The sequence below is a fragment of the Ursus americanus genome, chromosome 26 (assembly GCF_024610735.1).
Source record: "Ursus americanus isolate L20-20 chromosome 26, mUrsAme1.1.p, whole genome shotgun sequence".
NCBI lineage: Eukaryota > Metazoa > Chordata > Mammalia > Carnivora > Ursidae > Ursus > Ursus americanus.
The window spans coordinates 42,295,611-42,312,640 of NC_142152.1; the positions used below are offsets into that span (position 1 = coordinate 42,295,611).

Genomic DNA, 17,030 nt, shown 5'->3' on the forward strand with positions numbered 1-17,030 from the left:
TCTGTCTCTCTCGCGCGCACGCGCGCGCGTGCGCCCACTCTTTCTCTCAAAGAAATACATAAATAAGATCTTGGAAAAAAAAAAAAAGCTTTGGGCTTTTGATGGGTGGTTTTGGCTGCCCCTGAAACAGCTCTTCCCTGACCCTCTGGCCTCGGTTTGTGCACCCAGCAGTGGGATGGCCTTTAGGAGGACCCTGGAAAGAGAAGTAGGGTTTGAGGACAAGGACTGGCAGGATCCAGAAACCCAAAGTGTGGTCTAGAAGGGCGTGGGGTGTGGGGTTCTCGTGGGGTTGTGCCCCTGGCCCTCCCAGCCAGGCAGCTCTGCTGGAGGTGCTGGGCCAGTGTGGAGCACTCAAAAGCAAGGGCGCTGAGCATGGGCCCCCAAATGCCCCCAGGTTTCAGGGTGGTAATGTAATCCAGGGGAATCCTTACGAAGTAGGACAATCTAACCCAGCAACCATTTTCAACGTCGCTTTATGTTAATACTCAATGTAACCCATTCATGAAATTGACATAATATCCTCATAGCCTATAGGTACTTCTTGGTCCCCGACTTTTGCGGGGGCCCCTGAAACACTCGGTCCCTAACGTTGCGGTGGCCTGGCTGGGACACCAGCTGGGAGGCTGATGCTGTGATCCCGGGGAGGGCTGGCAGCAGAGCTGAGCTAGCCACACCAGGGTTTCTCCAAATGGAGCTCAGAACACTGCCTGCCTCTACACGCTGCTGGCTTTCCTAATCGGTCACAGGCGCTTTGCAGAGAGCATGAGATCTGTCATCTTCTGTTTGCAGTGGCTGCCTGCTGGTGAGTGGAGACAGGGAGGTGGGGCTCCTGGGGTTCCCGTCTGGGGCTCCTGAGCGGTGGAGGGCAAGCTCGCGATGCTTCTGCGGACGACGCTGGAGCTCTCACACCCAGCTCTCTCTTAGCTTACAACTCCCTTCCTAGAGGGAAGACTCCTGATTCCTTCCTCCCCAGTGCTCATCACACAGGAGAAGTCCTTCTGCCTCCTCTTCATCAGCTCCAGAAAACTCTCTCAGCCCAGTTTGTGACTTTGAACTCCTGCCCTGCTTGAGGTTCAGGGTGTGACCTATCTTCTCATAAACTATACCCCTCCCTTCCACCTTTGGACTTCTCATCAATCCATTCCCACCTTTTCCCCACTTACGTGAACTGCCTCGGTATTCTCCCCCCAGCCACAATTTAGAACTTGAGCTCAAAGGAGTTCATACCTGAAAGAAACTGTTCCTGCAATCTCAATTTCAACATGAGCCCACCTGCAAGCAATGTTGGGGATGTCCTGTGGCCCCCATGACTGGGGTGTCCCCACCACAAGGGCTCACGCCCCCTCGGGGACAGCGTTCTCTCTGCTCTGCATTTCCACAGCACGGACTGTCCCCTCAGCCTCATCTGCAGGGAGGAGCCTCAGGCAGTAGGAAAGTGTGGGGTCCCTGACGGGGGATCATCCTAGTCATGTGGCCCGGACAAGCTGTTAACTCTCTCTCTGACCCCACAGCCACCAGGTCACCTCGCCTGCTGTTATGGATTGAATTGTGTCCCCCCCCCAAAAATAAAGACATGCTGGGGTCCTGACACCCAGGACCTCAGAACAGGACCTTATGTGGAGATAGGGTCTTTACGAAGATGATCAAGTTAAAATGAGGTCATGAGGGCGGGTCCTAACCCAATAGGACTTCCTCCTAAGAAGCCGAGGCTGGGACACAGACCCCCCGGACAGTGGGAAGTCACAGGGAGAAGATGGCCGTCTGCAAGCCAGGGGGGAGCCTGGGACAGACCCTTCCCTCGAGGCCCTCAGAAGGAGGCAAGCCTGCCAGCACCTTGATTTCAGACCCCTCGGCTCCAGAACTGTGAGCCAACACATTCCTGTTGTTTAAGGACCCCATTTTGCGGTACTTGGTATGGCAGCCCTGGGACACTAACGCACCTGCCCTGTTGACGTCCCAGAAGGAGATCACCATGCGGAGGTGCTGTGCTGGGTAAGTGCCGCCGATCCATTAGTGCTGGGAGCAACCATGGAGCATCTACTGTGTGCCTGGGCCCGAGTCCGGGTGCCTGCAGAACCAACTTCAGGACGTCCTCTATTCGCTCCCCTGACGTGAGTCCCTCTCCCAGCTACCTGTGAAGTGGAGCCCGTCTCAGTCCTCACGACGCCTGGTTCATCATTAAGCACAGGGTAAGTACTGAATAAATGCCCGTAAAATTGATTTAGTATGGATTTGTAATAGCTGCAGGTTATTCAACGTACAAGTCTGTACGTGGGTGTGCTGAGTATTTTATTGTCCTCAGCACCATCCAGAAAAACTAATCACATTTAGATCCAAAATAGCCCCGTTTATTTTGTGCCACGACAGGCCAGCCTGGTTTTGTGGGGCATAGGATATTGGGCCCCAAGTGACAGCATCCCGTTTGCTCTCACGGCCTCACCGCACTTTGCACGGGTGCAGATTATGGCTTTGGAGAGTGTTTTGAAGTGAGGTTACATTTTCTTGGTGTAGCCAACTGTAGATAAAGGGCATTTCATGTGATGCTTAGTGCAAAATCTTAATAATTCTAATACCCATGGAAGTCATTTTAAAATGGCCTTTGAGAGCTCTGTTTTATTCTTCAATAGAAAGAAAGAAAGAAAGAAAGAAAGAAAGAAAGAAAGAAAGAAAGAAAGAAAGAAAGAAAGAAAAAGAAGAGAGGGAGAGGAGGAAGGAAGGAAGGAAGGAAGGAAGGAAGGAAGGAAGGAAGGGAGGGAGGAAGGGAGGAAGGGAGGGAGGGAGGGAGGGAGGGAGGAAGGGAGGAAGGGAGGAAGGGAGGAAGGGAGGGAGGAAGGAAGGAAGGAAGGAAGGAAGGAAGGAAGGAAGGGAGGAAGGAAGCAAAGAGGGAGGAAGGGAGGAAGGGAGGAAGGGAGGAAGGGAGGAAGGGAGGGAGGAAGGGAGGAAGGGAGGAAGGGAGGAAGGGAGGAAGGAAGGAAGGAAGGAAGGAAGGAAGGAAGGGAGGGAGGAAGGAAGCAAAGAGGGAGGAAGGGAGGAAGGAAGGAAGGGAGGAAGGGAGGAAGGGAGGAAGGGAGGAAGGGAGGGAGGAAGGGAGGAAGGGAGGAAGGGAGGAAGGAAGGAAGGAAGGAAGGAAGGGAGGAAGGAAGCAAAGAGGGAGGAAGGGAGGAAGGAAGGAAGGGAGGAAGGGAGGAAGGGAGGAAGGGAGGAAGGGAGGGAGGAAGGGAGGAAGGGAGGAAGGGAGGAAGGGAGGAAGGAAGGAAGGAAGGGAGGAAGGAAGCAAAGAGGGAGGAAGGGAGGAAGGAAGGAAGGGAGGAAGGGAGGAAGGGAGGAAGGGAGGAAGGGAGGGAGGAAGGGAGGAAGGGAGGAAGGGAGGAAGGGAGGAAGGGAGGAAGGGAGGAAGGGAGGAAGGAAGGAAGGAAGGGAGGGAGGAAGGAAGGAAGGGAGGAAGGAAGGGAGGAAGGGAGGAAGGAAGGGAGGAAGGAAGGGAGGAAGGGAGGAAGGGAGGAAGGGAGGATACGGCAACACATTTAGGTCAAAAGCAGCCCCTGAAGTGCGTGGATATCGAGTGTCGCTGGGCAGAAGGGTTTTGGGCACGGCAAGAACGAGAATGCCAAGTGAGTAAATTAGAATGCCATCTTTTCCCCACAAACGGTGAATAATTACAGATGCCGAGTGTCTCAGGGAAGATCTGCTGGGCATATGGCCCCCGTTTCCCTTCATGCCACTTTTCTTTGCTCCTCCAGGGTGCACGGAAGCCAGCGTGAGTCAGCAGTTGGCCACAGCACGCCGACACATGAGAAATAAGTGAGGACATGTTTTCAAGTTCCTGGGGAATGTGGCACCATGTTCAATCCAGAGCACATTTACTGAGGGGCTAAAATATGCCAGGTCCCATGGGAATACAGGAAGGGTCCTTCACGCAGGGAGCACATGACAGCCCAGTTCCGCGGTCATTTATTGAGTGGCTTCTGCATACCAAGCATGGCTGTGGTGGGGGGACAGAGGGGGAAGGTACCATGGGGTTGGGAGGGTGGGGAGACCAAGACAAATGTGCTGTGATTCCTGCCCCTAACAGAGTTATATATTCATGAGGGAGAGAGATTCATAAAGAGTCACATCTTATCTTTTCCTTCTCGTAGTGCTGTCTAAAGGAGGCACAAGTATTACACCCATTTTATAGATGTGGCAACTGTGGCATAGAGATCCAGCCATGGTGGGGGATAGGAAGTAAGAGAGGTGTCGTGTGGACCTATCCTGGCTCTGCGCACCGGGCTGAAGTGGCGGCCCCAGCGTAGGAGAGGCAAGAGATCCCAGGCAAGAGATGAGGGGTAGACAGGTAAGCGGCCCACAAGAATGGAGGAGAGGGCTAAAACCGCAGAGGACGGAGTGACTCCCAGAGGAGAAGGGGAGAGGCGGCAGGGATGAGGTGGACTTTGAGCTGAGTTTGAAGACCAAGGAGGATTTCAACAGGTTAGGAGGCTGGGGAAGCACAGGGCAAGTGGAGGCAGGAGCAGACCACTTGGGGTAAGGGTGGGGGCATGCGGGGGGGGGGTGGCGGGGAGCCGGGAGGGCCGTGGATGGAGCACGGACAGGGGCAGAGCTCACAGGGCCCTGCTGGCATGCCATGGGGTTAGCTTTGTCTTGCTGGTGCCGTGGGAGACTCTGAAGAGGAATGTGAACTGATCCAGCCCGTGTGGGAGGCAGGTCACTGACAACAGTGGGCAGAATTGATCAGGTGAGAAATCGATGGACATCCAGGGGCCATTGCAAAGACTCCTGATACTTCAACTCTTTCTTATGGGGAGTCGATGACCAAACCAGGACAGTGACCAAGGAGACTGGGGCTGGGCCCCAGGGACCAGAACAAGGGGAGATGTTCCACCCACAGCAGCCAGTGGTGGAAAGATCTGGAGGGACAAGGCTCTTGGTGACCATCAACACCTAGTCTGGGCATCCACGTCCGCCAGTCCAAAGATGCAAACAGGGGATCTTGGCAGAGTCAGAAGACTCTGGGTTGGAGGACGACCCCGGACAAGAGCCCCACTTGGCACTGGAGGGTCTTTGCGTGGTGGGTCTCAGGGAGGAGCTGTCTCCGGAGTTCAACAGAGAGAGAGAATAAGGACTCACATGAGGAAGGGGGATGAAGAAGCCAGCTCTGACTATGATAGGGGGTCAGGAGATCAAGCAGAAAGGCTGTCTCCAGGGTAGGAGGATCCACAGAGAGAGCCACGGGAGCAAGTCACGGGTGCCACGACTCTCTCACAGAACAACATTAAATGAAGTTCAGCTGTGGAATTTCAGGTTCAGTGTGATCGCGTTTGTGCCAGTGAAAACAATACACATAGATGCATAGGAAAAAACTGGAAACGTATGCAGAAAACATGGACAGCGGTCTTTAGAAGATGGGGCTGTGAAAATTATGAACCTTCTTTCTCTCATTTACCTGTGCCTGCCAAAATCTGTGTCATTAATATTTTTCTTTTGGCATGAATTAGATTTGGAAAAAAGAAGAGGCCCGCAGCCGTAACCAGGCCTTCCCCATCACGCCAAAGCCAATTCAGGCAGCAGTCTGTAAATGCTTACAGTGTTACTGTGCTGGTCAGTGTCGTCTCAGCAGCAGAAGGAGCCCGAAAATAATGAGGACATGAAATCATCCAGTCAGTACCAGCAGCAGTCTGTGATGGAAAAAATAGCCCAAGTCAACATTATGTCCAGCCACGATCACTGTGAAAGCTGCCAACTAGCCTTCCGGCTTTGTCCACCCACCCTTGCACATATCAGCCCTTGTCCTTCAGCCAGAGCGACCCTTTCATGCTCTCAATCAGGCGGCATGCGGATGCCAGTTTATGCCTCGGGATCTTTGCGCTGGTTGGTCCTTAGGCTGCAGTGCTCTTTCCTGATACCTGCATGGCTGGCTCACTCATCTGATCCCGGTTCAGACTCTACCTTCTCAGAGAAGCCTCCCCTGATCATAACAGGTAAAGTAGCCACCATCCCCCAGCAGACACCCTCTAAAGTCTAACCTCGCCATGTCCACAGAACTTTCTGTGATGATGAAAACGTTCAGGATCTAACACTGCCCAGTGCAGTAGCCTCTAGACACTGGCTACTGACCACTTGAAATATGGCAAGCATGACTTTTAAATTTTATTTCATTTTGGTAAATTTAAGCGTAACTGTCCACGTGGAGAGCGGCTGCTGTACTGGACAGCAGGCCCCCACCTGTCACCCGCCTTGTTCTGGTCTTGCTTTCTTGGTAGCACGTCAGCATCTGAAATGATCTCATTCGTGTGTTTGCTTACAAATTCATTGTGTCTTCCCCCATTCGAATGTAGGTGCTGTACGGGAAAGGGCTTGTCTGTCTTCTTCGCCGCTGTAATCCAACCCCAGATACGCACAGTAGTGGAGTAAATGATGAGCAACTAAGAGGAGAAAAGCCTTACTTTGTCAGGTATTGCCTTTACTTTGATGGTTTGGCTCAATCTTGCACCATATAACTATTGCCAAATGTGCCGTATAACAAAACATCCCAAAACTCAGTGACTTACACACCCTTTCCTCTCACACCTCTGTGGGTTACGGAATGGTCAGCTGACCAGCCTGGGCTTGGTGGGGATCACTCCCACATCGAGCGTGAACTCCCGACCCTGAGATCAAGGCCCGAGCTGCATGGAGTGGGACACTTAACCGACTGAGCCACCCAGGCGCCCCCAGTTTTTATTTAAGTTAAGATTGAGAGCGCTAGCGCACGGAAAGGCGGTCTAAACGGTCATCTGTGTCTCGGTGTGAACGAGTTACACACTGTTCTCAGAGGTCAGGTTTGCATTAGGCCTACGTAGCAGGAAAGGAAGGCACAAAGGGACATTAGGGTCACCCAACGAAAACTTGCTCTTTCTTCAAAATTTTGACTCAGGCCTACATCTGGAGTCATCATTAAAAGCTGAGGGCATTGCTGTCTCCAGAAGCAGTCCCTTGAGAAAAAGACACAACCACCTCAAACAAATCAAAGGAAATATCAGACAACAAAAATTAGAAATGTCCAATTTTAAAATGGGAGGAGGAGCTGTACTCTTCAAAGATATCAATATCAAGGGGCACCTGGGCAGCTCAGTCAGTTAAGTGTCTGATTCTTGATCTCAGCTCAGGTCTTAATCCCTGGGTGATGAGTTCAAGCCCCCAGCATGGAGCCTACTTTAAAAAAAATCAATTAATTTAATTTTTTTAAATAAAAAGTAAATAAAAATGTCGATATCAATAAAGACAAAGAAAGGCTGTAGAAAAATTCCAGATTGAAGGAGGCTAAAGAGACACAGCCATTCAGTGCAACACCTGACCCTGGGTTGGATTCTATGCTAGAGGGAGACAGAGTGGTGGAAAGTCTACCTCGGTCAACTGACAAAACTAGGATACCCACGTAAATTCATGCACTGCACTTGTGTACGTAAGAGAGCATCCCTATTCTTAGGAAATACAAAGTCAAGTATTTGGGGAGAAAGGGCCATAATACAAGTGCTTTATTCTCAAATGGATCAGAAAAAAAACATTTGTAGACAGACAGACAAAGCAAATGGGGTAAAACATTAACAATACGTGAATCTGAGTAAAGGGTATATGAGTGTTCTCTACACTGATTTTATTTTTGTAGCTTTTTGTAAATTGGAAGAAATTTCCAAATACATATTTAAGAGGGGGGACAGCTGATGATGTTTGTAGAATAGATGGAATAAAATATAACTAGCTTTTAATATTTGTATCTTGTTTTCAGTGCAAGTCACTGGCGGGCACACGCGTGCGCACACACACACACACACACACACACACACACACACACAGTTGGTTAAACGGCAACTGATCGTATTGACGTTGTCACAGCACCTACCAACCACATGCCAGACGTGCTCACGTATCACAGGAGCCTGACAACAGCCTGGAGGGGTGGCTACGATGACTTCCACTGGCATGAGAGCAGGAGGCCCACTTTGGTATAAACCACTGTCCTAGAAGGTTCAGATGCGCTCCCACAGACTCACGCCCACGGCCAAAGGAAAGTCACAATTAGAAACTCCTCTTTCCCAAAATGTTCGTGAGATAGCCTCGAGCCCCAGGCAGACGGGCAGCCCTGCTCGGAAAGTGGGAGGCAGACCGACGCCAAGAGAGGGTCCTCACCATGTCGGGGAGGGTGCAGGGCTTGGGGGCCTCCCTGGCATCCCACGTCTGGGTGTGCGCACGCTGCATCTCACGGTGCCCCTGTAGGCCACGGCAGCCTGGAAATGCCGTCCCCGTGTGCCTCTCGGCACTCAGAAGGCCCAGAGTGGGGAGAGGGAAAGGATGTGCAGGTACTGGGTGGCACAGAGGAGGCGGGAACAGCAGCGTCCCTGCCACCACCCCGCCTTCTAGGGCACACCGGGCACAGGACTAGGGATGGCTCAGAGAGCCCAGTGCAGAATGAGCTTGTGGGGCCCCTTGTCCAGAGATATTAATAATTTCCAGATGATAATGTCTGAGCATTAAACAAAGCATGGGCCTTCTGCACATGGCCCGGGGGGACCACACAGGTCACAGACCCACGAAGCCAGCTCTGATCAGAACTCATGCTGGGAACTTTATATAAGTTTTTTCTCATCTCTTACAAAGATCTTCAAGGGGGCATTTTAGAAAAAACATTTTTTTATTTTAACTCCAGTTAGTTAACACAGTGTTATATTAGTTTCAGTTGTACGATATAGTGATTCAACACTTCCATACAGCCCCCAGTGCTCATCACGACAAGGGCGCTCCTTAATCCCCATCACCTATTTCCCCCTTTCCCCCACCCTTCAAGGGGGCATTTTTAATCTCCACTGAGTTGATGAGGAAGCTGAGCCCCACGGTGGTTAAGTAAACAAGACATAGCAAGTAGGGCTCCATAAAGAATAAATGAGAAGAAAAGAGGAGAGGAGAGGAGAGGAGAGGAGAGGAGAGGAGAGGAGAGGAGAGGAAGAGGCAGATGGCTCTGACTTCAAGGCCAGTGCTGTTTTGGTACACCACAGGTTCACTGAGGAACACCCTTAAGGACTCTAGGAGCTCCTTGGGCCCAGTTAGCAGAATTCTGGGTCTGACTGTTTTTTTCTGACCAGGCTTTACATGCAGATTATCACAATTCTAAGAAACCCCAGAAACTCAGCCCTGCAAACTTGCACAAGATGTGCAAACAGCAAGTGGCAAGACTTGGGATCCTCTGTAGCAATTCTCTGTCGTTCCCATGAACTCACAGCTGCCAGAGCCTGGAGACCTCCCTACCTAGGAGCTTACCATATGAAAGACCCCTCTGTCATTAGTCCTAGATCCATCTACTGTGAGTCAGAACTCATGGTTTTATAAGCCTGCTGCACATTCTACAATCCTATTACACACCTGAAATGATGGCAACTCTTCTTTATCTTCTGTGTAAATTTGATATCTGGGAAAGCCAAAGTCACTGTATGCCAAGTTAAGCTGAGAATATTGTTGAGGTTTGCTTTGTTTTTCCCGTGTAAGAAGAAAACATACATGGCAATAAAGTAATGATTTCAGAGTTTACTCTTCCAAAAACTTGTTCTAACAATCTTCTGAGTAAAGTACATTGTTACAGAAGGTACATAATCTTTTAAGTGAAGGACTAGTCCTCTGGAGGGGAAATTCGCTTAGATGCAGAAGTTAAAAACATTCATAGACAATCTCATTGAATCAATAATCAAAAACCTCTCAACAAAGGAAAGCCCAGGACTAGATGTCTTCACTGGTGAATCCTACCAAACATTTGAAGAAGAATTAACACCAGTCCTCAAACTCTTCCAAAAAAATTGAAGAGGAAAGAACACTTCCAAACTCATCCTATGAAACTAGCAATGATAACAAAGCCTGACAAATTTGCTATAATAAAGAAAAGTATAGACCAATATCCCTGATGAATATCGATGCAACAATTTTCAACAAAATACTAGCAAAAAGATTTCAGTGGCACATTAAAGAGACTACACACCGTGACCAATTGGAATTTATTTCTGGAATGCAAAGATGGTTCAACGTATGAAAATCTATAGATATAATACACCACTAAACAGAATATAGAGGGAGAAAAGCACATGATCATATCAAATGATACAGAAAAAGCACTTGACAAAATTGAACACCCCTTGATAAAACCACTCAATAAACTAAGAATAGATGGAAACTACTTCACTATAATAATGGGTGTATATAAAAAGCCAGGAGTTCACTTCATACTCAATGGTGAACAACTGAAAGTTCTCCCTCTAAGATCAGGAAGAAGACAAGAATGATGGCTTTTGTCACTTCTATTCAACACAGCACTTGTTCCAACCAGAACAACTAGGCAAGAAAAAGAAAACAAGGGCATCCAAACTGGAAAGGAAACAATAAAATTATCTCTGCAGACAACATGATCTTATATGCAGAAAACCCTAATGATTTCATTTTTTAAACTGTTAAAAACTAATCAATGAATTCAGCAAAGTTGCAGGACACAAAAATCAACATATAAAAATCAGTTGTGTTTACGTGGGCTAAAATCAAACAATCCAAAAAGGAAATTAAGAAAACAATTCCATTTACAATAGCATCAAGAAGAATAAAATACTTCAGAATAAACTTAACTAAGGAGGTAAAATATTTATACACTAGAAACTACAAAACATTGCTGAAAGAAATTAAAGGCAGCACAAATAAATTGAAAGACATCCTGTGTTTGTGGATTGGAAGGCTTAGCGTTCTTAGGATATCAAAACTACCCAAAGCAATACACAGATTTAACGCAATCCCTATCAGAATCCCAATGAAATGTTTTGAAGAAATAGAAAAATTCATCTTAAAATTCATGTGGAAGCTCAAGAGATCCTGAATAGCCAGAGTGATCTTGAAAAAGAAGAACAAAGTTGGAGACCTCACACTTCCTGGTTTCAAAACATTGTGCAAAGCTGCAGTAATCAAAACAGCAGCCTCACATAAAGACAGGCAGAAAGGACGTGGAATGGAATAAAAAGCCCTGAAATAAACCCTCACACAGAGAGTCAAAAGGTCTTCAACAAGAATGCCAAGACCATGCATGGGGAAAGGACAGTCTCCTCGAGAAATGGTTTTGGGAAAACTGGATATCTACACGCAAAAGAATGAAGTTGGACCTTATCTTACACCACATATGAGAACTAACCCCAAAAAGATCAAAGATCTAAACATAAGAGTTAAAACTATAAAACTCTCAGAAAAAAAAAAAAAGACATAGAAGAAAAGCTTCCTGACATTGGAATTGTCAATGATTCCTCGGACATAGCACCAAAAACACAGGCAACAAAAGAAAAAAAAAGGGACAACAGCAAAATTTAAAACTTCCATGCATCAAAGAATACAATCAACAGAGCAGAAAGGCGGTCTACAGAATGGGAGAAAATATTTGTGAATCATATCGGGGTTCATATCCAAAATATATAAGGAACTCCTACAATTTAACAACAAAAAAATCAAAAAACCCAATTTAAAAATGGACAAAGGACTTGATTAGATATTTCTCCAAGGAGGGTATAAAAATAGCCAACACGGGGGCGCCTGGGTGGCACAGCGGTTAAGCGTCTGCCTTCGGCTCAGGGCGTGATCCCGGCGTTATGGGATTGAGCCCCACATCAGGCTCCTCCGCTATGAGCCTGCTTCTTCCTCTCCCACTCCCCCTGCTTGTGTTCCCTCTCTCACTGGCTGTCTCTGTCTCTGTCGAATAAATAAGTAAAATCTTAAAAAAAAAAAATAGCCAACATGCATATGAAAAGATTCTCTGTATCACTAATAATTAGAGAAATGCAAATGAAATGTCACCTCCTACCACTTAGGTTGGCTACTATCAAAAAAGAAAAAAAGAACAAGTGTTGATGAGGATTTGGAGAAATTGGAACCCTTGTGCCCTGTTGGTGGGAATGTAAAATGGTGCAGCCCCTATGGTGAACAGTAAGATGGGTACTCAAAAAATTAAAAATAGAATCACCGTATCACCCAGTAACTCTGCTTCTCGCTGTATACCGACGAAGTGAAAGCAGGATCTCAAAGAGATATTTGCACACCCATGTTCACGGCAACATTATTCACAATAGCCAAGAAGTGGAGGCAACCCAAGTGTTCATCAAACGATGAGGGATGAATAAGATGTGGTCTATCCATACAATGGAATATTTTTCAGCCTTAAAAAGGAAGAAATTTTGTCACACAGTACAATGTGGACGAATCTTGAGGACATTATGCTGAGTGAATAAGCCAGACTCAGAAGGACAAATACTGTATGATTCAACTTATCCGAGGTACTTAGAGTTGTCACATCCATAGTGATGGAAAGTAGAAGGGAATTACCTGGAAGGGAATTCTGCTCACGGTAGCAGACTGGTGCTCTCATCTTTCTAAGACACAGCTGAGCTCTTCTCTTTCTCCAGGTTTTCTGTGAAGCACGGAAAGATGATGGCGTGTGTGTGTGTGTGTGTGTGTGTGTGTGTGTGTGTGTGTGTTACATTCAGCAAACTGTAGAGTTCCACCCAGATGGACAATTTCTTCTTAAATGAAGCCTGCAAACACAGTTCTGGCTTTCATACCCATTACCTTCTGAGGCGCTCAGAGTAACCACAAAGGGGAAAGGGTGGATTGTATCATATCCGTTTTACATGAGTTTAGACCAGGGTTTCTCCACCTTGGCACTGCTGACATTTGGAGTGGGAGGATTCTTTGTTGTGAGGACTGCCCTGTGCACTCAAAGACATCTAGCAGCATCCCTGGTTTCTAACCACTGATGCTAGTAGCACCCCCCACCCAGCTGTGACAACCAAAAATGTGTCTAGACGTTGCCAGGTGTCCCCTAGGGAACAAAATCACCCCTGTTTAAGAATCATTGGTTTAGAGGGTTTGAGTGAGGCGTGGGAATGGGGACAGCTCCCAGGCTATTAGCCCCGGCACGCTTTGCTGTCTCCCATTTGCTTGAGCCCTGCATGCCTCTATGCAGAGATCTTTCATTAATTTATTTCCACTTAGACCTTCTTGACTGAGCCATCTGTATCCAGCCTGTTCGAACCAATAAGTCAAAACTTAGGACAAGGACTCAAACTGGACTCCTGAGCACGCGGCAGCGACTTAGAAACAACTTGCCTTCCCGCAGGCTTCCTGCTGCCTGCCAACCTCTGAACGCACCCTCCTCTCTCCAAAACCTCCTAATCCAGCGTCTCTAATACTCTTAGGGTATTCTCTCTCCACCTCAGGTTACTTCCATCCTGTCTTATTGCTTCCATTGGACTTGGGGTTTGGGGAGGAAAAATGAAAGGGATTGTGTTTCACCCCATTTACATGAAAATGAAATTATATTTTGGGTTGTTTCCCTTTTCCTTTAATACTTGGATGTGAAATGTATTGAAATATTATTTAGAACACTTTTTAGGACTTTCATAGGTTGTTTTAGAACAACCTATGGAACTTTCAGTTTTCAGAACCTTCCTAGATCGCTCACCTTCTCGTTCCTCAGGGCAGGACTCCAGGCGTGCTGCCGCAGGACCAGGTGGCATTTAGCCCCAGCTGGTGGGATTGACTGGCTCATGGCATTTGTTAAAGCTCTTCAAGAGCCAAGCGAGAGGCTCTTCTTCATCTAACGGAGCTCTCTGGGTGCGCTTGGGCCTTGAAGTGGTGATTTTGGTGGTGTCCTTCGGTCCTTGGAACTGAAGAGCACCACTCAACAAACCACTGTCCACTTGGTGGCAAGTCAACTTGCTGAGTGCCTGTCACGCACCAGGCACTGAGGTCGACACTCTACATGGGTATTTCATTTCAACGCAAGCTGACTTACATTTACTCTCTACGCCTCCACGCCAAATCTGCAGGCAAATACGCAGTGCGTGAATAGAGATCCAACTTCAGTAAGAAAGGAGTTTAATGACATTTCAGTGGAAATGAGGTGAGGAAAGGGGAGGGTAAACAAGTTGAACTTCTGCAGTGGGGAAGGCGTCAGCGGTGGCCTTGAAGAAGTTATTCTCCAGTCCTGTCTATGGGCAGCCCCCCACCAGCACAAGTAAGGAGCAGGGGCCGGGGGGCCTGCTGGGGCTGGTGACACGGACGCAGTAGGGGGAGGGGTTGCCAGCACACCCCAAGCTCTGGGGGGAGACGACAGCCAAAGAGAGGCAGCAGGACAGAGAACAAGACTAAGGTGTTGGACCAAACTACAGAAGTGGTGGAAGGTGCCAACAAATGGTAGGCCCTGGGGAACACAGAATGCTGAAGATGGGAACGCTACCCCAGGGAACAGCCGGAAATCCAAGTCTGCAAGATCGCCTTAATGCTCAGACAGCCCCAGGGCAGGAAGGAAATGAAGAAACCTAAGCCCCAAGGGCTCGTGTCCACCAAGCCCAGAGAAGGGGCTTTCTGGGTCCAGGAGACCAGAACTGCAGCCTGGCCAGGGCCAGGTTGGGATGGGCCTCAGAGAAGAGTGTGAGGGCAGGGCCACTGTGTCATAGGCATCCTTGAAGATAAGCCAGTGGAAAGAGCTTCGAAGGGCAGGTGCAGGAAGGGACAGCTTGGCTGATTCTGGACCAAGGGCCTTCTCTCCACCCCGCTTTTATGCACCTCTTCAGCTCCCCAGGGTGAAGCAGCAGGCCGCTGCAGGTCTGCAGCTGGTGGCTGCAGTGCAGTCAGAAGCCTAGATCCTCTGGGGACCTCTCTGCTCCTCCAGAGACCTCAAGGGCATAAATGAAGCAATCCACCATCCAGAGAAGCCAGACCTGGAAATAGCGTTTCACCATCTCAGAAAGTGTCCCAGAAACGTGCGGGTCTGAAGGAAAAAGGTTGTTCTGTGATATGGGCAGTGCCTTTATGAACACAGAACATAGGGTATCTCAGAAGAGGTAACCCCAGGCATGCACGCATACACACACACACACACCCGTACATGCACACACATGAATATGAACACATATACAATCTCTATACCTCACTGATAGCTTATTTTGAATCCTTTTTTCAAGAGAAGGAGCTCCATCTATCAGTCAGGACACGGCACCATACCTAGGGTCCTCCATGAATTTTCCACAACTCACTGCTGGCTAATGTTGGCTATGGGATGGCCCTCGCTAACATGGGCAAACGAAAGCCAGTTTAATGGCCAGGGAGGAACATATGTGTCTGGCAACAGTGCTGACCACCTCAATGCCTCTGGATACTATGACTTCAAGGTCACTAGCAGCTTTCCTGGTGTCTCACCCCTATACTTCCTGTCAATCTCACACTGACCTGATAAATACCTAACCTGACATACGTTGACACTCTATCCTGAATGTCAGATCTTTATTTCCATTTGCCAACTATCAGCATGTTGCAGACACAGCTCAAACTCAAGGTGCCCCAAAACCGAAATCGTGTTCCCTGGAAGATTTGCTCTCTGCCATGTCCCTTTTCTGTCACTGTGTTCCCTGACCTACAAACATTGGCACTAGCCTTTATCGTGGCTCTCTCCTGCCTAAGCAAGTCTCCCCCTGCGTATTTGTGCCCTTCCCCCTGCTGCTGCCATAGAGACGCCTCACTGGCACACACCTGAAACAACTCCATCCCGGTTGCTCTCCTGACTTCCTGCCTTTACCCCACCCCCAACACTCCTGCCACAGATGTCTTCCACGTGCACATGTGAGTAGGTCAGTCCCCAGTGTAATATCCTTCAGTGATCCCAAATCACATTGACAAAGAAGTCCAATGCCTTGGCAAGGCCAGCCACCATCTGAATCAGGAGCCTCTGACCCTTCGCTCTCATCTCTAGCTGTAATAAAATACTTCTGTGTAGGGCTCTTTTGTGCTTCTGAGCCAGACCCTCTCACCCCAATCCCTGTAGACTTGTTGAATGTCATATCCTTCTGATTGCTGGCCTTCTTCTGTTTCCACCTCAAGGATGTGGAGTGCTAGGGGACAAAGGAAGTGCCTTGTCCACCGTGGAATCCCTTGACCTGTGCCTTGCACACAAAGGGCATCAGACAAATGTCGGTTGAGTGAATGACCTGCAACGCTGCATCAGAGGCCATGATACAAGGATATCAGTGGCACAGACTCGTCTTGGAAAAGTCCCTTAGTCCCTTTAGAGCTTCGTGGTCATAAACTCATAGTTCCAGAACGACTCCTTTTTGATATGGATGTATACTGGTTTTGTTAAATTGATAGCATATATTTTATTTAAAAAATGAAACGTAATTAACGGGGGGGCATTGTTCTACACCCCCCCATGTTTCCTAACTATTTATTTTGGATAAACTATTAACCCACTTAAAACCGTTTCTTCTGCACAAATAGCTGTTGGAGGCTGTGCAGTTTACCCGCTGATACTCGTCTAAAGGCGCGCGTTCAAACACCTGCAGGCAGAACTTACTTTCAGGACCTCCCACGACAATCCTCACTTTAGATCTTTTTCTTCTTTTTCTTTTAGCTTTCCCGTCGCAGAGCAGAACAAAATAATCGAAAATGCTTTGCCTGGCAACTCTCAAGAGCGAAAACCGAGTGCCCAAGAGAACGCAATGATTCCTAAGTGCCCGCTTAAGATCCAGCCCCTCAATCATCACGGGTGAGGCACAACGTTTGCCACACGTGAAACCAGTTCACTCCTCGAGTCTTACCCCCTAACGCATTTCCCCATGCCCGTCACTAATGGGCTCCCATAGTTTCTGCCACCAGACAGACTGCGGAAGTACCAGATCAAAAAGCTACCCTTCTTCCCCTGGAAAACTCATCTCCCCAAATTGGTTAGCGAGGTGAAAGAAATCACGTGACCCCCTGGTCACAATGCAGAGGTTTCCTCACGTGGTTTACGATCAAGACAAATTGAAGAATAAAATAAAATCCCATTGGCGCAGCTGGAGCCTGACCCGCGGGGCGGGGCCTCGGGGGCGGGGCCAGCGCGGGAGGGCCTCGGGGGCAGGGCCTCCGCCCGGGGCGGGGCAGAGCGGGGCTCCGGGGGCGGGGCCCAGTGGGGGCGCAGCGAAACTGCCGCTCGCTCGGCCCCGGGCCTCCTC

The 17,030-nt window shown here is 48.6% G+C and overlaps 1 long non-coding RNA gene across 1 annotated transcript; it reads right to left on the reverse strand.

The window, feature by feature from the left end:
* Window positions 1–1,946: 1,946 nt before the first annotated feature.
* Window positions 1,947–16,777, reverse strand: LOC123778166 (uncharacterized). The gene is made up of 3 exons (XR_006775819.2): window positions 16,391–16,777; window positions 5,581–5,672; window positions 1,947–2,132 (listed from the first exon to the last, which is right to left on the reverse strand). It is a non-coding gene; the product is annotated as an uncharacterized LOC123778166 (long non-coding RNA).
* Between the last annotated feature and the right edge of the window lie 253 nt (window positions 16,778–17,030).